The sequence below is a fragment of the Chiloscyllium plagiosum genome, chromosome 36 (genome assembly GCF_004010195.1).
Source record: "Chiloscyllium plagiosum isolate BGI_BamShark_2017 chromosome 36, ASM401019v2, whole genome shotgun sequence".
Lineage (NCBI taxonomy): Eukaryota > Metazoa > Chordata > Chondrichthyes > Orectolobiformes > Hemiscylliidae > Chiloscyllium > Chiloscyllium plagiosum.
In genome coordinates, this window is record NC_057745.1 from 5,716,660 (window position 1) to 5,740,535 (window position 23,876).

General features: G+C 39.9%; 1 protein-coding gene across 2 annotated transcripts in view; it reads left to right on the forward strand.

Moving 5' to 3' along the window:
- Positions 1–1,630: 1,630 nt before the first annotated feature.
- LOC122540812 overlaps positions 1,631–23,876 on the forward strand; it is a 59,794-nt gene continuing 37,548 nt past the window's right edge. Inside the window, exons 1-2 of one of the 2 annotated variants that reach the window (XM_043677021.1) lie at positions 1,631–1,718; positions 7,645–7,853. The gene's annotated coding sequence lies outside the window, so the exon portion shown is untranslated. Of the gene's footprint in view, positions 1,719–1,759; positions 1,818–7,644; positions 7,854–23,876 lie in introns of those variants that run through there. The other variant, XM_043677022.1, reaches the window with a different exon arrangement.

The following is a 23,876-nucleotide window of genomic DNA, read 5'->3' on the forward strand; positions in this document are numbered from 1 at the left end:
GAGTGGTTAGCCTTAATTGCTATCTTGTGCAGTGGCAGTTTCCCTACCTCTAGCCCAGAAGGTCTGGACTCAAGACCCATCTTTGCTGGAAAAGTGTCATAACATGTCAGATCAGGTTGATTCAAAATACAATTATGGCTGGTTTCTCTAGAATTGTGGTTTAGCAGATCAGCTCTTGATGTGTCTCTCCTGCTCTTTCAGGAGGAGAGATGAAAACTTGAAAGCGGGGAACAAAATATGGGAAAATATTGGTAAAACAATTAGGCAGTTGGTGTGTTGGTAATGCCAGTGAAAAAGAAACAGTAAGATTTCTGTTTTCGGTCAAACAATCTCCATTGAAAGATCTTACATAGAATAATGATATTGGCACGGTATATAGGAGACTGTTCAGCCCACCATGCCCATGCCAGCTATCTGCAAGGTCGACTCCAGCAGCCACACATTAGCATGGAGCTTTCCTTCTCTCATAATTATCTCATCCTCTGTCAGAAGCCACAATCAATCCTGTCCCCACCTCCACATTTCTGGACAGTGCATTCCATAAATCAGAAGATCATTGTGATGTGGGGGGGTGGGAGATGTTAACTTGCTTCAGCTGTTTTTAAACACACTCGTTTTTACATGTCTCATTGAAACAATCCTTTGATTCTATTCCTAAATTTGTCCTATCCTTACAACATCTCCTTTCTGCTCTTGATTTGCTAGGTTCTAGACCTTATACTTGGCAAGTAACTTTCATACTAAACAAGTGACAGGCAATGATTATTTCCAACAACAGAAAATCCAACCATAGCCACTGAACATTCAATGGGTTTATCATTACTGAATCCCCCCAAAACCAACATCCTGACATTTACCATGGACTAGAAACTGAACTGGACTAGCCATTTGAATACAATGGCTACAAGAGCAGTTCAGAGGTTAGGAATCTAACTCGCCTTCCCAATGCCTATCCATCATCTTCGAGGAACTTCAGCTGTGTGATGGAGTACTTGCCGGGGGCAGCACTAACAATGCTCAAAAAGAGACAAGACTTTCTACAAGTAGACTCATAATCAACATATGCCTCATGTACAAATGTGAGGGGAAAGTTCTTACCTTAACAGTAACAGCGCAACAAAGACAGACAAGGAATTTGCAAACAGTATGCATTGGGTAGAAGATATTTGTGAGAGACTAATGTCTCCAGGTGAGAAAATTAAGTCCCCAGGTGAGATACTGAGGTATCTAGGTGAGAAACAGAGGTCCCCAGATAAGATACTGAGGTCCCCAGGTGAGAAACAGAGGTCTCCAGGTGAGATATTGAACTCCAGATGAGAAGGTGCATTCCCAGTTGAGATATTGAACCCTAAGTGACATAGAGGTCTCCAGGTGAGAAGATGCAGTTCCAGGTGAGATCTTGACCTCCAGGTGAGATACGGAACTCCAGGTGCGAAGGTGAGGTCCCTATGTGAGATACTGAAGTCTCCAGGTGAGAAGGCGCGGTCCAGGTGCGCGCCCCTCCTTTCCTTACATCTCTCGGTGCACGAGCCCCAGGCGAGGATGCCGCGTGACGTGCGCGCGCGCGCTCCAATTGTGACACACGCGCGCGTTGAAAAGCACCAGGACAACAGATGGGCAGGGGAGGGGGGTCAAAGCGGCCATGTGTGGCTGGAAGGCTGTCATGATCTCATTCTGCTTCATATCCCTCTATGTTGTCACTTGTATGATGTTTCCAGGTAGGTGACCAGATCCAATTTGCCTTTTCTAGTTTTTTTTGTGAAATTGCGTTTTGATGGAGGCACACAGATCATAAACCCGAATATTTAAGTTGAAAGGTAAACCCTCACCATGTTTGACAAGATTAATTTTAGAGCAGATCCCCGATTTCTGAGAAGCCCCTGGTAACCGTGAGGGTTTATCCATTCAATATGCAGGTACTATTTTAATGATTCATTTAGACCACAAAAAAAACTTAAGCATTTTGGCTGCTTAGCTACTATGAATTATCAGGTCACCCACTTAATTCCTTATCTGTTGACATTCTTGTTTCTACTTTCCTTGACCCTTTTTCCCAAGTCAAACTCCTCTACTGGTTTCTTCAATTGCTAAAGTTCTCTCTCAGACCTCCATTTCTACTTCTATATTAGACATCTTTGTCAAGAACTGTGCCTTAAAAGCCTAAATCCACTGGACTTGGGGAAGCAGAGACCAGACTTTGGGCAGTGCTGAGTTCTTGAAGTGTTGCAGTGCTGCAGAAGATCAATGAGAGAGATAAAGTCGAAGTGCTCACCAAATGGTCCATGGTGTGGAATAGGATTTGTAGTGAGCTTTGGATAAGTTGAGGTTTATTAAAGGTGAGAATGGGAAGCCTTCCGGGACAAAATTGGAAAGATCAAGCCTGGACGTGACAATAGCCCGAATCAAATTTTTGGCAGCAGTTGGAGTGAAGCAGGAGCAGAGATGAGCCATGTTGTTATCAAGGTGGAAGTAGACATTGAAGAAATGGATGGACAGTTATTCAGTTGAGTGGTGCCATGTTCAAAATGCTTTGTTGTAAATGTAAGGAAGCTCAGCAGCCAATTTGCACACTGCAAGATCCCATAAACAGCCAATAACACAATGACTGGATAATGTGCTTTTGTGATATAAGTTCACCCATAGATTTTGGCCAGGAAATAGGGGAGGACTTTCCTCCTCCTCTTCAGACCAAAGAACAAAGAAGAGGTCCTTCCTTCAGCCCTCCAAGACTGTGCTGATCCAGATCCTCTATCTAAACCTGTCGCCTATTTTCTAAGGATCTGTATCCCTGTGCACCGTGCCCTTTTATGTGTCCGTCCAGACACATCTTAAATGATGGTGTTCTGCCCGCCTCTACTATCTCCGCTGGCAACGTGTTCCAAGCATCCACCACCCTCTTTGTAAAGAACTTTCCATGCATACCTCCCTTAAACTTTTCCCCTCTAACCTTGAATGCCTAGTAACTCAGTCCCCTGAGAAAAAGCTCCTTGCTATCCACCCTGTCTATGCCTCTCATGATTTTGTTGACCTCAGTCAGGTCCCTCTCTTCATAGCTAGCACCCCCCATATGAGGCAACACACTAGTGAACCTTATCTGTGCCGTCTCCACAGCATCCCCACCCTTTTAACAATGTGGCGACTAGATCTGTGCGCAGTATTCCAAATATAGCCGAATCAAACTCTTATACAACTGTAACATGACCTGCCAATTCTTGTACTCAATACCCCGTCAAATGAAGGAAAGCATGCTATATGCCTTCTTGATCACTCTATTGACCTGCGTTGCCACCTTCAGGGTACAATGGACCTGAACACCCAGATCTCTCTGTACATTAATTTTCCACAGGACTTTTCCATTTACCGTATAATTCACTCTTGAATTGGACCTTCCAAAATGCATCATCTCACATTTGTCCAGATAGAATGCCACCTGCCATTTCTCCACCCAACTCTATAATCTATCTATATTCTCCTATCTTCTTTGACAGTCCCCTTCACTATCTGCTACTCCACCAATCTTAGTGTCATCTGCAAACTTGCTAATCAGAACCACTTATACCTTCCTCCAGATCATTTACATATATCACAAACAACAGTGGTTCCAGCACGGATCCCTGTGGAACACCACTGGTCACAGTTCTCCATTTTGAGAAACTGTCTTCCACTACTACTCTGTGTCCTGTTGTCCAGCCAGATCTTTCTCCATCTAGCTAGCACAGCCTGGACCCCCGTGACTTCACTTTCTCCATCAACCTACCATGGGTAACCTTATCAAATGCCTTACTGAAGTCCATGAATATGATATCTATTGCCTTCCCTCATCAATCAACTTTATCATTTTTTCAAAGAATTTTATTAAGTTAGTAAGGCATGACCTTCCCTGCACAAAACAATGTTGTTTATCACTGACAAGCCCATTTTCTTCCAAATGAGAATAGATCCTATCCCTCAGTATCTTCTCCAGCAGCTTCCCTATCACTGACATCAGGCTTACTGGTCTATAATTACCTGGATTATCTCTGCTACCCTTCTTAAACAAAGGGACAACATTAGCAATTCTCCAGTCCTTCAGGATCTCACCCGTGTTCAAGGATGCTGCAAAGGTATCTGGTAAGGCCCCAGCTATTTCTTCTCTCGCTTCCCTCAGTAATCTAGGATAGATCCCATTCAGAACTGGGGATTTGTCCACCTTAATGTCTTTTAGTATTAAGCTTTAGCTTGTAACATAGGATGTTTTATATCTAGTTTTGTACACTGGACCTCAGTTTAACATCTCATCTGAAAGGCATCATCTCTGGCAGTGCAGCACTCCTTCAGAGTGCCAATCTCAGTTTTGTGCTTAAGTTTCCAGAATGGGAATTGAAAATACATTCTTCTAGTTTAGAAGGAGGAATTTGACCAATACCAGCCATTTAATCTGCCAAGGCATAAAGGTGAATCCTGCCTTAAGAGACTCTAATTATATAGGATGTGTTCTAAGGAGTCTTGTGGCACAATGCCAGTGTCCCTACTCTGGACTAGGTAGCCTGGGTTCAAGTCCCACCTGCTTTAGAGGTGCACAATGACATCTCTAAGCAGATCGATGATAAACTGGCTACAGGATGTGTTATGTTAACAAGGGCTGTTGTGATGCATTGGCACTATCCCTACTTCTGGACCAATAGGTCTAGTTTGAGTCTCACCTGTTACAGAGGTGTCAAAACATGTTCAAACAGTCAATGAAGAAAAATGTTACCGAAACTGGCATGGGAAAGTGCAGACATAAGGCTGCCTCATGCTATTTAAGTGGTTTGCATGCTTTTTCATTTGAAACCTTCAACTTAAATGTTCCAATCTCAGTATTAGGTGTTCATCTTATTCAAAAGGCTCTCTTTGATCATTAATTTGCAATCTGTAAAGCCAATAATTTTAGCAATTTCATCCAGTAATTATTGTGCACTAACTATTGCAGATTAAAAAATGTTGAATATCAAGTTGAATAATGAGATTTTGCTGTGAAATTGGGTTGAATAGTTCAGCATGTATACTCGTACCCTTCTCATGAAATTGCTGAGTCCAGAGCTGATAGTGTATTTGTGATATTTAATTGCTACTCTGTCCTTTCCCAGTAAATTTTTTGCTCTAAATAGGCACACCAGCAGATATTTACAGGTACTTAAAAGCTACTGACAGCAATTAAAAGACATTTGAAATTGCATGTAAATATTAGTCTGCAGACCAGTAATTGTTTTTCTCTTTTATTAAATGATTAATTTGAATCTGTAGTGTGGTACTTCTGTGTGCACCACAGAAAAACATTTATCTAATGTGTATGTTAATATATTCATTCAACTTTTATACTAAAACGTTTAGAACATATATAGAATGCTTCTTAAAATAAATGAAAACAACTAAAATTTGAAGCATAAGTAACTAAGAATTCCTGGTTACTTAATATTCCCATTTATTCCAATGTGAAAAACAATGGTTAACATTAGAGAGTTCAAAGCAAGTACAAATTAATGAAGAACTGTATTCATCTGAATTGCCACATAAAGCTAAATGATATAAAGGAGAGATGTCATAGCATTTATTGGCATTGTCAGTCCCTGCTTATTCCTAAGTTTTATTCTTTAATAGTGTTTGCTATTGACAGCATGGAATGAGACATATTGAACAGATTGTAATTTTCTTTATGCAGCTGCCAAGTGTCACAGAACCATGGTAACATACTTGAATGCCTCCATTAGCACTGGCAAAACTAAGCTCCCAAAGTCTGACCACTTTAAGAAATGCACTCATATTCTTAATTTGAAAGAGTTCCCAAATGACATCCTATTGTCCTTAAGCTTTTCTTTAACTATTAGTTCTCTTATGGCCAGGAATGTTGTGGCTTTTAAATACAAGGCCATTGCTCTCCATGACTCCAATACAACATACTTTTTCCTATTACAAAATTTCTTGTCATTATTTTATCAATATTGATCTGTCTGAATTGTGAATATATCATCCAGTCCAATGGATCTTTTCTGTCTAGTCCACTGTAATAAAATCAGTATCCTTATCGTATTTTTCACACTATCTTCCAGACCTAACATTATGGAGTTCCTTTATTTTTTTCAGTCTTCCTTTACAATCTCAAGCATTGTAACCAGGAGTCACCTCACTTAAGAACAGTTCATGATTTACCTATTGTTTATCCTTCCCCTGCATTGATTTCAATCTCCATGATGTCCAATACTGTAGACCCAGACCTTTTGTCTTCACTCCTGAGTTTAAAAGAAAAGCACTGATGGGACTGGAAATGCACAATTAAAGAGTATTTTGATTTCAGTTCTAATGTTCAGTCAGCTGCACATAATTCTGTGCCAGGCCATGGAACGACTATGTTTTGCAGCACAGTGTTGCTACATGTTGCCAATGGTGTTGACAACAGTACTCCCACATAGAAAGAATAACAAATTATGGTCCTTTTGTTCAGAACGTTGCTGTGACTTCATGAACTGAGAGCGGCCACTGAGCCCTGAATGATGAAGTGCATTCCTTATCCATGATATTGTTGAAGCAAAACCTCATTATATCGAAATGAAGAGCATTGAATGTAAAAAAGATCTAATTTAGGTTACCTCTGATTAGAGGTATTTGAAACATAAAGTACAAGAACAAGCCAGGCCTACAATGGGTTTAGGAAGCAGAAGCTTTTGTAGCATTTATATTCTGTTCATACAGTTAAAATCTTTTTGGCTGGAATAACTCCCATATGATTCTTTAGAATTCTCTACCTCAGAGGACTATCATAGAATCCCTACAGCATGGGAGCAGGCCATTTGGCCCATTGTGTCCACACTGACTCTCCAAAGAGCATCCCCCCCTACCCCATCATGGCTCATCCCTGGGAGGCTTAGCACGGCCAAGCCACCTCACCTGCACATCTTTGAATTGTGGGAGGAAACCGGAGCACCCAGAGGAAACACATGGAGACAGCGAGAACATGCCAGCTCCACACAGACAGTTGCCCAAGGCTCGGATCAAACCCAGGTCCCTGGTGCTGTGAAGCAGCAGTGCTAACCACTGTGCCACTCCACTATCATTGAGCTCAATTGTTGATAATACTCAAGACAGAGATTAAGAGATTTCCAGATATTAAAAACACCAAGCGATATGATATTGTGCAGGATAAATGGCTGTTAAGGTAGATGATTGGCCATGATTCAGTTGAATGGCTAAGGGACCGAATAGCCTATTCCTGTTCCTATTTCCGCTGTTCCTATGAACTAGACTGGGGTGTGAACTTTCCGGTACATAATTCCAGGCCTTTGACTCAGATCCTTAAAATTCAACCCAGTATTAAAGATTCATTTATTCCTGTTTAGTTTTTAATATGAATTCAGAATGTTGGAGTGTAAACCCATCCAAACTCCGAGGCAGAATTGGCTGGGAGATAAGCTCAGGATTCATAACTGCAAATATAAACCTCAAAAGCAGATCAAAGCATGGGACAAGTAGGGGTTAACCCTGTTTCCATTGATAAGCTTAAAATAAAAATTGCTGCAGGAATTGATGATGTGGTGAGATGGCGATGTAAGATTTTAGTGCTTTTGACAGGAGGTCAATTGTTTCCTTACAACCATCAAACCAACCTACTTGTTTTATTTGTACGGACAGGGTTTGGTATCAGTGACTTCACAAAATCTGCAAGCATCCCCCTGCCGATGTAGCACGTGTGCACGCAGCGGGTGTGACAACAAGATTCACAGTGGCGGATTCCCCCCACTGTATAAGGGCAGTCTAAACGGAGACAAATCCGTGTTGAACGTCTACCTCACAATGCAGGAACCATTTCACAGTTAGAGCCGGCTGCACAGTTAAAAAAGGTAAGGGCATTATGTGGCAACTTGGATGAATACATGTCTTTAAAATCAATATGGAGTATCTTTCTTTAAATTATGCTGTAATATTGAAACCTTTGAGTATCAGGCATTTAAGGTAATTCCAGCTTTTGTTTAGTATTTAGCCCTAATGCTGAAGTAAGCCCTAGAAATGTTGGAAAAAGATATCTCCTCTTGTCCTCCCCCAGAAGTAGTAGTTTCTTTGTACCTTCTTATTGACTCCTTTTTATTAGGATTCACCTTATTACTGTAATATTAAATCCTGTATGGCTATAACATATTAGTTATGGTAATCTGCATGTGTAAACATTTTTGTGTTTGACAAATGCTAACAATGCTTTTTGCGGAAAGTATTGAGTAACCTCCCAGGAAACAACCAGAAAATTCCTTAATGCTTTCTTCTGAGTTCCAAACAAATAGCTCTTATGCCCAAATGCTTTCAACAATGACTTTGCTTTCAAACCACTCTTGGGTTAATGAAACAATATATTAGCAATGCAGCTATAAATTTTTTAAAAAGGTTAAAAACTTCTCAATTCTTCATGTTTTCTGTGTCTCCTATTCTTTAGTCTTTCCTTGTTTCAGTTTTCTTGTTTATTTCAATTGCTAAATTTGTATTTCCAATGCTTATTTTCAGTACTTTTCCCAGCTGTTTTGCTCCAATCTTGTGCATTGTAACTGGCTGTGATCTGGTGAAGGCTAAATAAGTCCCTGGTTAGCTACTTCCCAGCATCAAATGTTATTTGATGGGCCAATCAGATAGCAGAATGCTGTAATTTCTTGTTCCCAGTGCTGTCACCTGAAGCTCATGTATTTGTGTTAATATATTTTGCATGTCTAAATATCTTCTGTTCCTCTTGGTACAGGAAGCTAAATCTCATCAAAAATAAAGATAGATGTTATGAAACTCTATAATATCTCCATAATTAGCATATCTTAATTATCTTTAGCCCCAGCTGCTGATTTAGATATGTACAGAATACACAGACTACTGAAAGTGGGAAATGGTATGTAGGTAAAATGTAAAGTATATCAAAGTACTTTTAAAGCAGATAATAATCCCACCAGTTTCAGATGTGTGTTATAACATCTCTGAATGGGTTGATTAGAAAAATAGAAACATTTTTAAAAATTCCAGGATATTTGAATTGAAATTTAAGTGGGGATGTTTACTGATGATTGCACAGTGTACAGCTCCATTTGTAGTCCCTTCGCTAATAAAGCTGTCCGTGCCTGCATACAACAATACCTAGACCATATTCAGGTTTGGACTGGCAAGTGGTACACAATATTCATGCTACACAGCTGCCAGACAAAGACCATTTCCAATAAGCGAATGCCTTGTTAAATCTCCATGATTTAACAACATTATGATCGCTGAACACACAATCGTCAACATTCCACTGTCGTCAATGACCAGGGACTTAAGTGAACCAGGTGCATAAGTACTGGAGGTACAGGAATAGACCAGAATATGCTGTGGCAAGTGATTCACTTTGCGACTCTCCAAATTCCGTTCATTATCTACAAGGCACAAGTCAGCTGGAGTACTCTGTACTTGCCTCAATGAGTGAAGTTTCAACAACATTCAAGGGACTTGACTCCATCCAAGGTAATGGAGCATTCTTGATTGCAAAAGGGCAAGAGCAGGCGCAGGGGAAAAACCAGCCCCTTTGTAACTTTCCTTGCAAATTGCGTAGCATCCTGACTTTGGAGTGATCATAACGATATCAAAATCCTTGAGTACCATAACTCAACAGTATCTTTACCACACAGGAATACTACAGTTCAAGAAAATGGCTCACTACCAGTCTCTTAAGAGTAGTTAGGGGCTTACAAGAAATCTCGAACTTGCTAAAGATACCTAAATCCCATGAATAAAAATTAATTGGTGTTTACACAGGGTGGCACAGTTGCTCAGTGGTTAGCGTTCTGCCTCACAGTGCCAGGGACCTTGGCTCAAATCCACCCTTGAGCATCTGTCTGTGTGGAGTTTGCACATTCTCCCTGTGTCTGCGTGGGCTTCCTTGCACAGTCCAAAGATGTGCAGGTTAGAGTGGATTGGCTGTGCTAAATTGCCCACAGTTTCCAGAGATGTGTTGGTTAGGTGGATTAGCCATGGGAAAGACAGGATTGTAAAGTAGGGTATGTGTCTGGGTGGGATGCTCTTTGGTGTGGACTCAATGGGCAAAATGGCCTGTTTCCAACACTGTAGGGATTCTATGATACAAAGCAGTGTTTCTGTTTTAGATTCTGTAGCACTATCTCAGTCTCCACAGATGTCGCCAGTAACAGAAACTGGAATATCTCAGCCAATTATTTTGCAATACATCTGTAGATAAGGTAACACCCTGTGAATGTGAATACTCTTTAATTTCCACCGCACAGTAGAATTATTTTATTTTCAACATCAGCTGACAGAGTTGTAGCGGAAGCTGTGAACTCCGTTGATGTCACAGTATTTATCACTATCTACCAAATGTTTCCATAGTTAAAATGCGATTGCTAGTATCTTTGCAGTTTTGGCTAAGATATATTTTATTCTAATCTCTCTGGTATGTTCTTTCCCATGCATTATAATTTAAAGCATGGTATACTACAATCAGTTTATTAGTTCAGTCGTAGGATGTGGCCGTCATTAACTAGGCCAATATTTATTGCCTATCCTTAGCTGCTCTTGGGAAGGTAATATGGAGCTATTTCTTGGACACTGTAGTCCATTGATGCAGGTAAACACACAATGCCATGAGGCAGAAAATTCTGAGATTTGGCCCACTGCTGTTTATGAACCACAATACAATAACAAATCAGGATAGTGAATAACTTGGAGGGAACCTTTTAAGTGGTGGTGCTCTTATATATCTGTTGTTGTTATTCATCTAGATGGCAGTGGTTGTGGTTTTGTACTGTCTAAGGAACCATGGTGAATTCTGCAGTACATCTTGTAGATGGTACACACTGATGCTAAAGTGCGTTGGTGGTAGGGGGAGTTTGTAGACGTGGCGCCAATCAACGGGACTGCTTTGGCCTGGAGGGTGTTCTTGAAAGTTGTTGAAGCTGTTCCTATCCAGGCAAGCTGGGGAGTATACCCTCACACTCTTTACTTGGGTCTTGTTGCTGGTGGACAGATTTTGGAGAGTCAGGAGGCTGAGTTACTTGCTGCAGTATTCCTAGCCTATGACCTGCTCTTCTGGTCACAGTATTCATATTTTTAGTCCAAGGACTACCCGGCATTACAAAAACAGAAGTTATTGGAAAAGCTCAGCAGGTCTGCCAGCATCTGTGAAGAGGAATCAGAGTTAACGTTTCGGGTCCGGTGACCCTTCCTCAGAATTCACCCAGCATTACGTTTTGTAAGTCTGTCAGATATTATTTTTTCTTGGAACTTAGAACTTTTGACTTCATAAGTCATTTTTACTTGTCTGTGGCTGTAGGTATAGTTAGTTGATCATTGTCAAAAATCCAATATCCCAAATAAAAACAGAAAACGCTGGAGAAACTCAGCAGGTCAAGCAGTATATGTGGGAGAGAGTTATAGTTATAGTTAATATTTTGAGTTGAATGACTGCCTGAAACTTTGTTGACTTGAAGCATTAACTCTGTTTCTCTGTCCACAGATACTGCCAGATCTGCTGAGTTTCTCCAGCACTTTCTATTTTTTTTAAACATCTGTGGAATTGTTTGACCTGCTATATTTCTCTTCTTCTTGCAACTTGGAAAATTTCAAAAGCATTTTGCTGCCTGTTTGAAAAAAAAAATTGGATTGCCATGAACAATGCTATACAAATGCAAAGTTTCATGGTCAGCAATGACACAGTGGAGTTGCAGGAATATCAATTAAGCATAAGAGCAATTGTACCCAGGATTTCTCAGAATTGAAATTGCATTAGGAAATAAATGTAAACAGTGCAGAAATTACCAAAAATTACACAGTGATTTTATTTTTCAGAGCCTATGTTTTGGTGCATACTTATTGTTAAATGTCCCACACACCTAAACGTTAAGAAATTATGTGCAGAATATGAACAGCCTTATTTCAATATTTTAATAAAGCTCCCACCTGTATCAAAAAGCTGTTTCTGCATACATTTTTCTTTATCTCAGAAATGTTTGCAGTTTTTTCAAGATGAGACTTGGTGCTATGGATCTCTTCCCATTATTCTATCATCTGTCTGGCAATTGAGACTCTGCAAATTGATGTTGATAATAAAATAATTCTGCTGTGAAATGGAAATTATTGAGTATTTACTTGCACAGGATGACACCTAATCTAGAGGGTGCTACAAAGCAAAATAATAGGTTAAGATATTCCAAATTCTGTCATCCATTACTGGCAGAGTTTGTTTTATTTTTGTTTAGTAATTTTTTTTTGCAGCAGATATCATAGTTGACAGTGACAGGAGCTCACATTTAAACCATAAAATATGCATAAATTAACATTTATGCCGACTGTTTTAAAGAATAATAATATTGGAATTTATTTCACGAAACTGAAGTTTTAAGGAAAACATCCTCTGTGTAGGTATTTGTAACTGGTCTTCACAAAAGACCTTGCTTTTGCATTCACTGCAATTATACTTTCCATTGAATGGCGACCATTGTTATATTATTGTTCTTTATATATTTAATTCTTTCAAGGAACTGAGCATCACTGACGAGGCTAAAATTTGCCTTGAGATGGGATGATGAGCCACCTTGTTGACCTATGGGCATCCATAGGTGTGGGTAATCCACATTGTGAGGAACAAGTTGCATGTTTTTGACCAAGTAGTAGTGAAGGAACAGAGGTATAGTTTCATGTCAGAATGGAGTATGCTATGAAGGGGAACTTGTCGGTGGTGGCAATTCCGTGTCTGCTGACCTTGCTCTTCCAGGGTAGTAGTTCCCAACATTTTCAGCAACAAGGCACATAGATGCATAAGTGAGTGGGTTTCCCTTCTCCTGCACATGCGTGTTGACATATGTCAACAGATATTGCCTTCACTCATAGACGCTGAGAAATTAGTGGAGATCAGAAACATAAGTGTGAAAATTTTGTGGTATACTTCTCAACTTTTGGAGGCACACCAGTTGAAACCACTGTTCTAGGTGGTCAAGGTTGCATGTTTTGTGGATGTTGCTGAAGCAGCCTTGCCAAATGACTGCAGTGAATCTTGTAGATGATACACACTGCTGCCATTGTATGCTGGTGGAAGGGTGAATGTTTTTGAGACCGTGGCCAGTTTTATGCAGGATGGCATTAGGTTTCTTGAACGTTGTTTGAGCTGTACTTGGCAAAGGGGTGGTGGGGGGAGGTGGAGGGAGGTGAGGTGGGAGGTGCGGAGAGTTCCCTTGCATTCCTGACCAAGCCATGTCAATAGGTATTGAAGAGGGAAGATGTGAGTTGCTCACGACAGGATTCCCAGCCTTTGATGTTTTTGTAGCCATAGACTTGACATAGCTGATCCACTTCCAGTTTCTGGTCAACCGTAACCCTAGAATGTTGATTGTGGAGGATTCAGCAAAGGTATTACCATTGGAGTCACTGGATACTGGATAAAGGCTACAGGCCCTGTTAACATTATGGCAATAGTATTAAAGACTTGTGCTCTAGAACTTGCTGCTTCTCTAGCCAAGCTGTTCCAGTACAGTTACAATACTGGCATCTAATTGACAATGTGGGGAATTACCCAGGTATGTCATGTACACATAAATTAGGACAAATCCAAACTGGCCACTTACCACCCCATCAGTCTACTCTCGATCATCAGTTAAAGTGATAGACGGTATCCTCAGCAGTGCTATCAAGCTGCACCTGCTCAACAATAACCCACTCAGTGGTACCCAGTTTGGGATCCACCAGGGCAACTCACCTCCTGACCTTGCCTTAAAAATGTACAAAAAAGTTGAATTCTAGAAGTGAAGTGAGAGTGACAGCCCCGGACATCAAAGCTTCATTCAACCAAGCAAAACTGGAATCGATGGATATCAGGAACAAACTCTCAGTTGGTTGGAATCAAGAGTTTAAGAGCCGCGAGGTTATGCTGCAGCTCTACAGAGCCCGGGTTAGACCACACTTGGAATATTGTGTTCTGTTCTGGTGGCCTCATTATAGGAAGGATGTGGAAACTTTATAGAGGGTGCAGAGGATATTTATCAGGATGCTGCTTGGAATGAAGTGCATGTCTTATTAAGAAGGATTGAAAGAATAAGGCTTTTCTCATTGGAGCGAAGAAGGGGCAACTTGACAGAGGTGTCCAAGATGATGAGAGGCATGGATAGAGTGAATAGTCAGAGACTTTTTCTCAGGGCAGAAATGGCGACAAGGAGGCATAATTTTAAGGTGATTGGAGGAAAGTTTAGGGGACATGTCAGAGATTGGTTCTTTACACAGGGAGTGCTAGGTATGTGGAATGCACTGCCAGCAGTGGTAGTAGAATCAGATATAGTTAAGCGACTCTTGGATAGGCACATGGATAATAGTAAAATGAAGGGTATGTAGGTTAGTTTGATCTTAGTGTAGGATAAAAGTCGGCAAAACATCAAGGGCCGAAGGGCCTGGACTATGCTGTACTGTTCTATGTTCTATACCTGGTAGAAAGATAGTTGTGGTTGTGGAGGTCAGTCATCTCAGCTCCATGACATCTCTGCAGGAGTTGTGTCTTTGGCCTAGCCATCTGCTGATGTTTCATCAATGACATTCCCTCCATAATAAGTTAGAATTGGGGATGTTCTTGATGATTGCACAATGTTCAGCACCATTCCACGACTCCTCAGATACAGGGCTGACAAGTAGCAAGTAACATTTGAGCCACACAAATGCCAGGCAATGACCATCTCAATTAAGGGACAATATAACCATTGGCCCTTGACATTCGATGCTGTTACCGTCACTGAATCTCCCACTGTCAACATCCTTGGGGATACCATTGCCTCGAAACTCAACTGGACTCTCCATATAAACACAATGGCTACAAGAGCAGGTCAGTGGCTAGGTATTCTGTGATCATTAGATTCGAGTACACATGGTCAAAGGGCGATTTTATAAATGTATTCAAAATTAGGAATCAATTTTGATAAATGTCAAAAACCTGCTCCCCATTCCAGCCCAGCTAGGAGAAGATGCTGCAAGATAAAACTTAGAGGTATACAGTAAGAGACTGTCTGGGCTGCTTTTCCCTTTATAAATGGCTCAAGCCTATATAGGATCCAAAACAGAGTTTGTATGTTGCAAGGTGGTGGTGCTCAGGTAAGAGTTTTGACAGATTAGAGAGAAAAAAAAATCCATCTAGTTCAATAACCAGAATCATCGGTTAAAAAGTCCAAAGGGGAGACATTTTATCACTCAGAAGTTTTGTGATAGGGAACACCACCAGAAAGGGTGTTGAAAGCTGATTATGTAAATAAATTTAAGCAGATGTTACACAAGAACTGAATTTCCAAGATTATGGTCAAAAGCTGAGTGCAGTCACATGTAGCCTCTAGCTTAGAGTAATGACGAATGAGTGATGGGCCCTGATGAGTCAGCCTGTTCATGAATCTTGAGTATCTCCTGGGAATATACCTGCCATTGTCTGAACCTTCTTCCACCCTTATCTTTACTTTACAAACATGATGCACTTGGCCAATTAGTATGTGTGGTTGTTTCAAATAGAGCCACACAGTCACAGAAATGTACCTGATCTACAGGAAATATCTTGTTCTCTGACATCTATGGTCACTGGTGGAGGCCACAGGGATAAATTCTGGGTCTTCTTTTGATTGTCATTTATATAAATGATTTGGATGAGAATATAGAAGTCATCATTAGTAAGCTTGTGGATGACACCAAAATTGATGATGCAGCAGACACTGGAAAGGTTTTCTAAGATTACAAAGGAATCTTGATCAAATGGGTCAATGGGCTGAAAAATGGCAGATGGAGTTCAATCTGGATAAATATGAAGTATTGCATTTTGGTACAACAAACAAGGGTAGGGCTTATACAGTTGATGGTAAGGCCTTGGGTAGTATGGTAGAACAGATGGGCCTCGGGGTGCGGGTGCATAATTCCTAAAAGTTTGCATCAGATATAGACAGAGTAGTTAAAAGATGTTTGGCATGCTTGCCTTCATTGCTCAGTTCTTTGAGTATAGGAGTTGGGAAGTCGCGGTCAGCTGTACAGGATGTTGGTGAGGCCTCTTCTGGAGTACCGTGTGCAGTTCTGGTCACCCATTAATAGGATGCATATTATTAAGCTGGAGAGGGTTCAGAAAGGATCTGCCAGGCTGTTGCCGGGTGTAGAGGGTTTGAGTTATAAAGAAAGGCTGAGACTTTTTTTCACTAAAGTGCAGGAGTTTGAGAGGCAATCTTATAGAAACGTATAAAATAATGAGGAGCATAGATAGAGTTAATCGTAGTTGTCTTTTCCCTAGGATGGGGGATTTCAGGATTAGGGGACATATTTTTAAGTGGTGGATTTTGGCACAATTATGTTTAAAAGTCATTTGGATAAGTACCTGAATAGGAAAGGTTTGGAGGGATCTGGGCCAGGAGCAGGCAGGTGGGATTAGTTTAATTTCGGATTACGTTCGGCATGGATTGGTTGGATCGAAGGGTCTGTTTCCATGCTGCATGACTTTATGAGTAACTCACCCCCGACTCCCCAAATACTCCCCACCATATACAAAGCACAAGTCAGGAGTTTGATGGAATACTCCACACTGACCTGGATGGGTACAGTTCCAACATCACTCAAAGCTTGAAACCATTTGGGACAAAGCAGCCTGCTTGATTGGCATCACATCCACAAGCACCACCCTCCTAGTGGTGAGTCGCAGTAATATACAAGATGACTGCAGAAATTCAGCAAAGCTCCTTAGACAGCACCTTCCAAACCTACAACCATTTCCATCTCGGAGGATAAGGGCAGCAGATGCGTGGGAACACCACAACCTGCAAGTTCCTCTCCAAACCACTCACTTCACTATCCTGACTTAAAAGTATATCACTGTTCCTTCACTGTTGGAAGCTGGGTCAAAAAATGCTGGGGATGGACAATAAATGCTGGCCCAGCCTGTGACACCCCATCCTATGAATGAATACAAAAAGTTAGTATGTTAAGATGTGATTCTCTATTGTTAGAGATGGTTATTGTCTGGCACTTGTGTGGCACAAATGTTATTTATCCCTTATGACCCCAAGGCTGAATGTTGTCCAGAATATGCTACACCAGGCATGGACATTTTCAGTATCTGAGGAGCTGTGAGTGGTGCTGAACGTTGTGTAATCATCAGCAAACCTCCCATTTCTGACTTTCTGATGGAAGGAGATCACTGATGAAGCAGCTGAACATCTTTATACCTCGAATACTACCCTGAGGAACTCACAGCAATATACTGGGATGTAAGGCTGTAAGACATAGAGCATTTGGCCAATTGTAACTTTGACATCTGTTTGTATAGTTCACCATGGATGGCAACAAAATGCTTCTTATCGCCATCTTAACTTACTGATTGGTGTTGAACGTCTTTATGTTGTTTCAACCTGTTGAAGAGAAGGTAAATCAGCTCCTCTTTTTTTAAAACCTTTCATTGGCCACAGCAAAAATATTAAATTATTTTTAGTACGCAACCATCATACTTCATTTAAAGCTTTGTTCTCTGGTTAAAATTAAGGAGTCAATTACAACATTAACCCCAAGAAAAATAACAAAATGCACACACCAATGTACCCACAAATGTAGGTATGAGGTTTAAAAAAGGGAGAGTATCCAGCACAAAATGGAAGGAATAGGCAGTTTAAGAAGGCTTTAGATTCCTTGAGATATTAAATTTTAATTTGAATCTGTGGTTGTTTATTTGATGTCTTGTATCTTCAGCAGTGGCAAAAGTTGTGAATATCCTTGAGTTCTTGATGAATGAATGTTTCTCCAATTTGCTTTATGACTGGATGCAATATTTTGAGAAGCTGCGAGAATCAGAGAGTGTGTTTTTCAGTCTTACTGTTACCAATCTATTTTTTGCTTAATCTATTTTTTTTCTTTCTCTCTTTGCCCAAAAGCTGTTGCCTGAAATACAGTTCACTTGTCTATTCACAGGTCTGGTTTTACTGTTTTCAAGCTGGATAATCTGTAAGCAACTTTTATCCCAAGATGCAAACTTTGATTCAAATAGTTTCTCAGTCAAAAGATAGAGTTCTGAGTTCATTGCCCTTCTATAAGAATGTTAGTTTCAGCTCAGATAAATTCTTGTTTATTGACGGTTTTATGAACTTTACCTAACTAGTCACGTGACCTCTAAAAACATTTTAATTTGGTGTATTTCCTTGTTGTGGAACCATTTTTCTCATGAAAGGTCCTAGATACTAAAATCAAATGATAGAAGTTGAAAATGAATAGTCACTTTTTGCCACTATAGTGAGAGTGTTGTTACATTATTCAGTTGCTGTTAGTATCCTTTAACTATGGATAATTTGGTCATATGACGTTCAACTGCTCAGGTCAATAATTTATTTAGTTGACCCATTTCCACTTTACCCACTCAAAGATCTGGTTTTAAGATGCCCTCACTCTTTGGGATTACTACTGACTAAGCTTCCTTTTCCTTTACTTTCATTCCAGATGCCAAGCTGGTTTGTTCTTATCACAAGTTGAATCATTTATGGCCTTACACTTTCTTCATAGTTTCAACTCTTCTTGAAAAAGCTGAATGCAAAATCAGATATGGGCATTTGATAAATTTAATAAGAAAACACTGCAATATATTTTTATTATCTAAGTGTAATTTCCTTCCAAATGCAAAACATTGAAATATAAATAATGAAAGAAGCATGAGAGTGAAAGCTCATTAAGTGCTTGCTGACTGCTTATTGATTTCAGGCATGTGGTTGTTGAATTTTGTATCGCAGCATTCATTTCTTTCTTCAGTGTAGAAGTTAGTCAAAGGGATTGATGATCTCGCCTGAGCAAATCTGCCATTGATTTATGAACAGAGACAAAGCATCGAGTCTCAGTGCCTTCTCTCAGCTTCACTGTAATGCTGTCAAAAGACAACTACCACTGATAGACTTCAGGCAATCCCCATTAGGTTCTGCTCTGCTATTCCACTGGCAGTCTAGGCTAGTACTACACTGCTTGTTACTTTCCCAAGACAGTCAGTAATGAAACCACTGGAGTGTCAGACTCCAAACCCGAACCCATCTCAGCCTGCATGACTTGTATGTCAACTGACACAGTGCCTATATTGAATCTGATGTTAGTCCGTACATTCCTAATGAGACATCCTGAATTTAGAATAGAATAGCCTTTATTGTCACGTGGAATCAATGAGTATAGTGAAAAGTTTATACGTAGGCAATTACAACGCCTACCTAGATACAAAAGTATCTAGGCACAGGAAACTGCAATGTTATTCTTAAATAGCCTGACCAGCAGAAACACAGTTGAATAAGATGATTGATAGGAATGAGGTTGATAGGAATTGATTTGTATGTATGAGTGATTGATCAATTCCTGTTAATTTTGTAGAAGTAACATTTGTATCAGTATTACCATTCACTCTCCTTAAGAGTGGCTGATTTCCAAATTTGGTTCACTTTTCTGTGATTCATTCTGTTAGGAAATGTGGGAGTCCATAGCATGGTCAGAGTTGGTTGCCTATTTCCTAATTGCCCTTGATTTGTGTAGCAAGCAATCAAGAGTCAGCCATATTGCTGGGGGTCTGGACTCATATCTAGGTCAAACTAAGTAAGGATGGCAGCTGTATGAGGCTGAACAGAGCAGGCACAAACTTGATGTCCTGTTTGACTCTAATCTGAACTTTTGGCCTCATATCCTCTGTATCAGTAAAACTGTCTACTGTCATGTAATGTTGCTCAATTCCTGCCTCAGCCAATCTTCTGATAGAAAGCTTGTCTATGGCTTTGTTATCCTGGACTAAAGTGTCCCATTGCTTTTCTGACTGCCATCCAAAATTCTATCTCTATAAACTTAAGCTTGTTCAACACTGTGCTACCTGAAGGGTCAATTCCAGTTCACCCATCACCTCAGCTGTCACTGACCTACAATGGTTCCTGGTTCAGCAATGCATCAGATCCATACATTTCCATTTTGTGTTTAGATCTTTCCAAGTTCTCATCCCTCTCTATCTTTTGAACCACCTTCAGGTGCAACTATCCCAGAACCCTGCATTCGTTCCATTCCATTCCATTTTATTCCCTTATGCATCACTGATGTTTGTCAACCATCACTGTTGGCAGTGTCTTTAATTACCTGGCAATAAGCTTCCTCATTTCTTCATATGCCCCTCTACCTCACTACCACAACCCCCTCTCCATTAAAGCCTTTATTAAAAGGTATGTCTTTGACCAAGGTTCTCATTGCAATGTTTCCAAATGTGATTCGTGTCAATTTATTCCTGAATAACACTTCGGTGAAGTAGCTTACACTTTTAATGGCACTACATAAACACTGTAGTTATCTGGATTAAATTTCTGCTAGCTAATTTTACTGAATTAAAGAAGTATTTATCTGACAAAAGTTGTTACACTTACTAGCATGATCAACAGGTAATAGAGATAAAATCAAGGGGTTTTACTAAGTATATCTGGAGGCATAAGTTGGACAAAATTAGCCTATCAAAATATTTTTATAAATGGCATGCTTTAAAGCACTGTAGGTGTTCGGGGAGACAACAATAAACTTCTGCTAATGTTTTAAAGTTTATAATTCACCATTAAGCAAATAAGTCAAAAATATAAATGTTGTTATACTCAAAAATAAAGTGTTCCACATGCACATATAAATTAGGGCCAGGATTTTATTTTATTTTATTTTATTTTATTTTATTACTGTCACATGTACCAAGGTACAGTGAAAAGTGTTGTTTCACATGCAGATCATACTATACCAGTACATCAGGGTAACAGAACAGAGGAATAAACCATTCAGCCCCTTGAGCTTACTGCCCCACTCAGATCCTGACTGATCCTGATTATAACCTCAAATTCACATTTCCAACGATCCCTAATAGCCTTTCAACTCCTTGCTGAACAAGAATTTATCAATCGCTGCCTTAGAAATATTCTGCAATACCCTTAGAAAATATTCCAAGGTCTTTGATCACACTACCTTTTTAGGAAGAGATTTCCAAAGACTTAAGACCCTTTCAGAGGAAAAAGAATCACCTCATCCCTGCTTTTTACCCTTTACACACATAAACACCTCATATGCCATAGATCTCTTCCACTTATTCCATTATTGTTTGCCTTGAAGTATAACATAAAGGGAGATATTTTTGATTGGTGTTAGTGACATTTTTTCTGGGCACAGTAGGAGAATATTCCACAATACTTATGATGCTGTTGATGCATTAAAAAAAAACTGGAGAAAATATTGCTCCAGTGTCACAATCATTTGAAAATAATATTTTCTGAGCAGTGAGAAACATCTTTAGAGCGGTTGTGGATATGTTCAATTGGCAAGATAAATTCCATTCTGTTCATTAATATCTTCTGTAAAAGTCTTTACTTCCAGTGGGGTGATAGTATAATGATAAGGAACTCAGATTTACAAATTCAGAAATGGAAAGATGAGCGGACGGTTTCAATTGAACTACACTGTACAGAGGAGATGATGTAAGGAGTATTCTGTCCAAGAGACTTGAGATAGAAAGCTGCATTGTGAACCAAGTTTGTAAACCAAAAAACAATTGCGTTAGGGAAGACATGTTAGTGCATACATAGAGTTATACAGCATGGAAACAGGCATATTGGCCCAACCTGTCCATACTGACCACGTTTCCTAAACTGAACTGGTCTCATTTAGCTGTGTTTGGTGCATAGCCTTCTAAACGTTTCCTATCTATGTATTAATCCAAATTTCTTTTAAATGTTTTAATTGCACCCACTTCTTCCTCTGGTAGCTCTGTGTGAAAAAGTTGTCCCTCCGGTTCCTTTTAAATTTTTAACTCTCACTTTAAACCTATGCCATCCAGTTTTGGACTCCCAGCCCCTCGGTCATTCACTATATTCATGGCTGATCTGACTTTATAAACCTCTGTAAGGTTACCCCTCAGCCTCCTACTCTCCAGGGAAAAATGTCCCAGCCTATCTAGTCTCTCCTTCTAACTTAAACCGTTGAGTCTCAATTGTGAATCCTTTTTGCACCATTTTCAGTTTATTGACACCCTTCCTATAGCAGGGCAACCAAAATTGTACACAGTTAAAAAAAAGCTGCTGTAGGTGAGGTTTGAACTCACAAATTCAGCATTTCACACACCTCTACACTGCCATATAAGTACTGTGCAATGACCAATTGCACCACTGAAGCCATAGTACAACATACATTGTTGTACCAATTACTATTCGAGCCAGGAAGTCTTGAACTCACCTTTCCTGTTGATTATCCAATGTTGGGCATGGGGAAGGCAGTTGTGAAAGTATTTATCATTTGGCACTGTTAGTTATTAATCATTTGAAAAGCAGTTAGATGAACAACATTGAATCAATGCACAGACACAGCAAACTAACAGAATAAGTTTTGGATACAAAGCCAAAGAGGTGATGAATTCTTAAATGTTGAGATTCTGTTATTTGATGGTCAAGCTATCGTTTATATCCTTGGAAGTTCTTGAGGGACATGCATAAAAAAAAAGAACCTGGAAAAAGTAATTGTCGAAGTGATCTGGCTGAATGAAGATCCTTTGTTCATTTCTCCTCTCAATCTGGCACTTCCAATTGCTCCTGGGAAACTCCCATTTTCAACTCCATTGATGTAAGGTGATTACAGGAAAGAATACCTGATGTAGTCTCATCACCTTCATCATGTCTAGAAAGGAAAGGATTCTCTACCTGGGAGCAGCTGTTGGCCCTCATGGCTCGAGCAGTTTCCTCAGCCCCATGAAAGATTGATGGGTCCCACTGTTAGCCTGGCCCCTCACCCTGAAGGTGGAACCCTGACGTGGGATGAGGAAAATTACAAAAGGGAAGGGAAATCTCAAATGAACCTGCAACCTTGGAAATCCTGAGAAGAATAAATCCAAAAATCAAGAGGGTGAGCAATGGAAAAAACATTACAGAAATTTATTCCCTGAGTTTTACCAGAAATCAGCCAAGTCTAATTTCACAGACAGTTTTTCTGCATGAATCTCCAGTGGGTTTTCTCACATTATCATCCCTAATGAACCAGCTGCCATGATCTGTTGGTGACCACTCATCCAATACTAGCCCCATTTCCCCACTTGTTGTAGGTAGGATTACTCACCACTGCCTTGACAACTGAAGTTGTTGATGAATAATAATCTATGCTAATAAGCCTTTCACTGCTTATTAGACAGAATCTTGTCTTACAGAAGAACTAGGAGCAGGAGTAGGTCATCTGGCCCCTTGAGCCATTCAGTAACACCAAGGTTGATCTTTTCGTGGACTCAGCTCCATTTATCCACCCGCTCACCATAACCCTTAATTACTTTACTGTTCAAATATCTATCCATCCCTGCCTTAAAAACATTCAATGATGTAGCCTCAACTGCTTCTATGGACCTCCTATGGACCCCCTCCAGTGCCAGTACATCCTTTCTCAAGTAAGGAAACTAAAGTCTTAACGTTGAACACTTGATTTGAAAATGAGACCTTTTAATATTGATGTAAAGAAGATGCTCACTGGACAAATTCACCACACAACTTTCTCACCATGACCCACATCATTTAGAGACTGGGGCGATTCTACCTTTTGTCTGCAAAGAATATGGTTAAGGATGACCTCAAGTCATTTTTATCCTCCAGAAGGAATATCTGCTTCCACAGGAGTTGATGGCCTCGTGGAAATGTCACTGGCCTGCGAAAATAGAGCCCCAAGCTAATGTGCAATGTGGATTTGAATCCCACCATGGCAGATAGTGAAATTTGAATTTGATAAAATCTGGAATTTAAGCAAAAGGTTAGTCTAATGGTAATCATTTTTTAAAAAATATTAAAAACATTTTCTTTACAAAATTATAATATTACAAATATATGAAAATATAACATTACAACAACACCAATAAACAATAA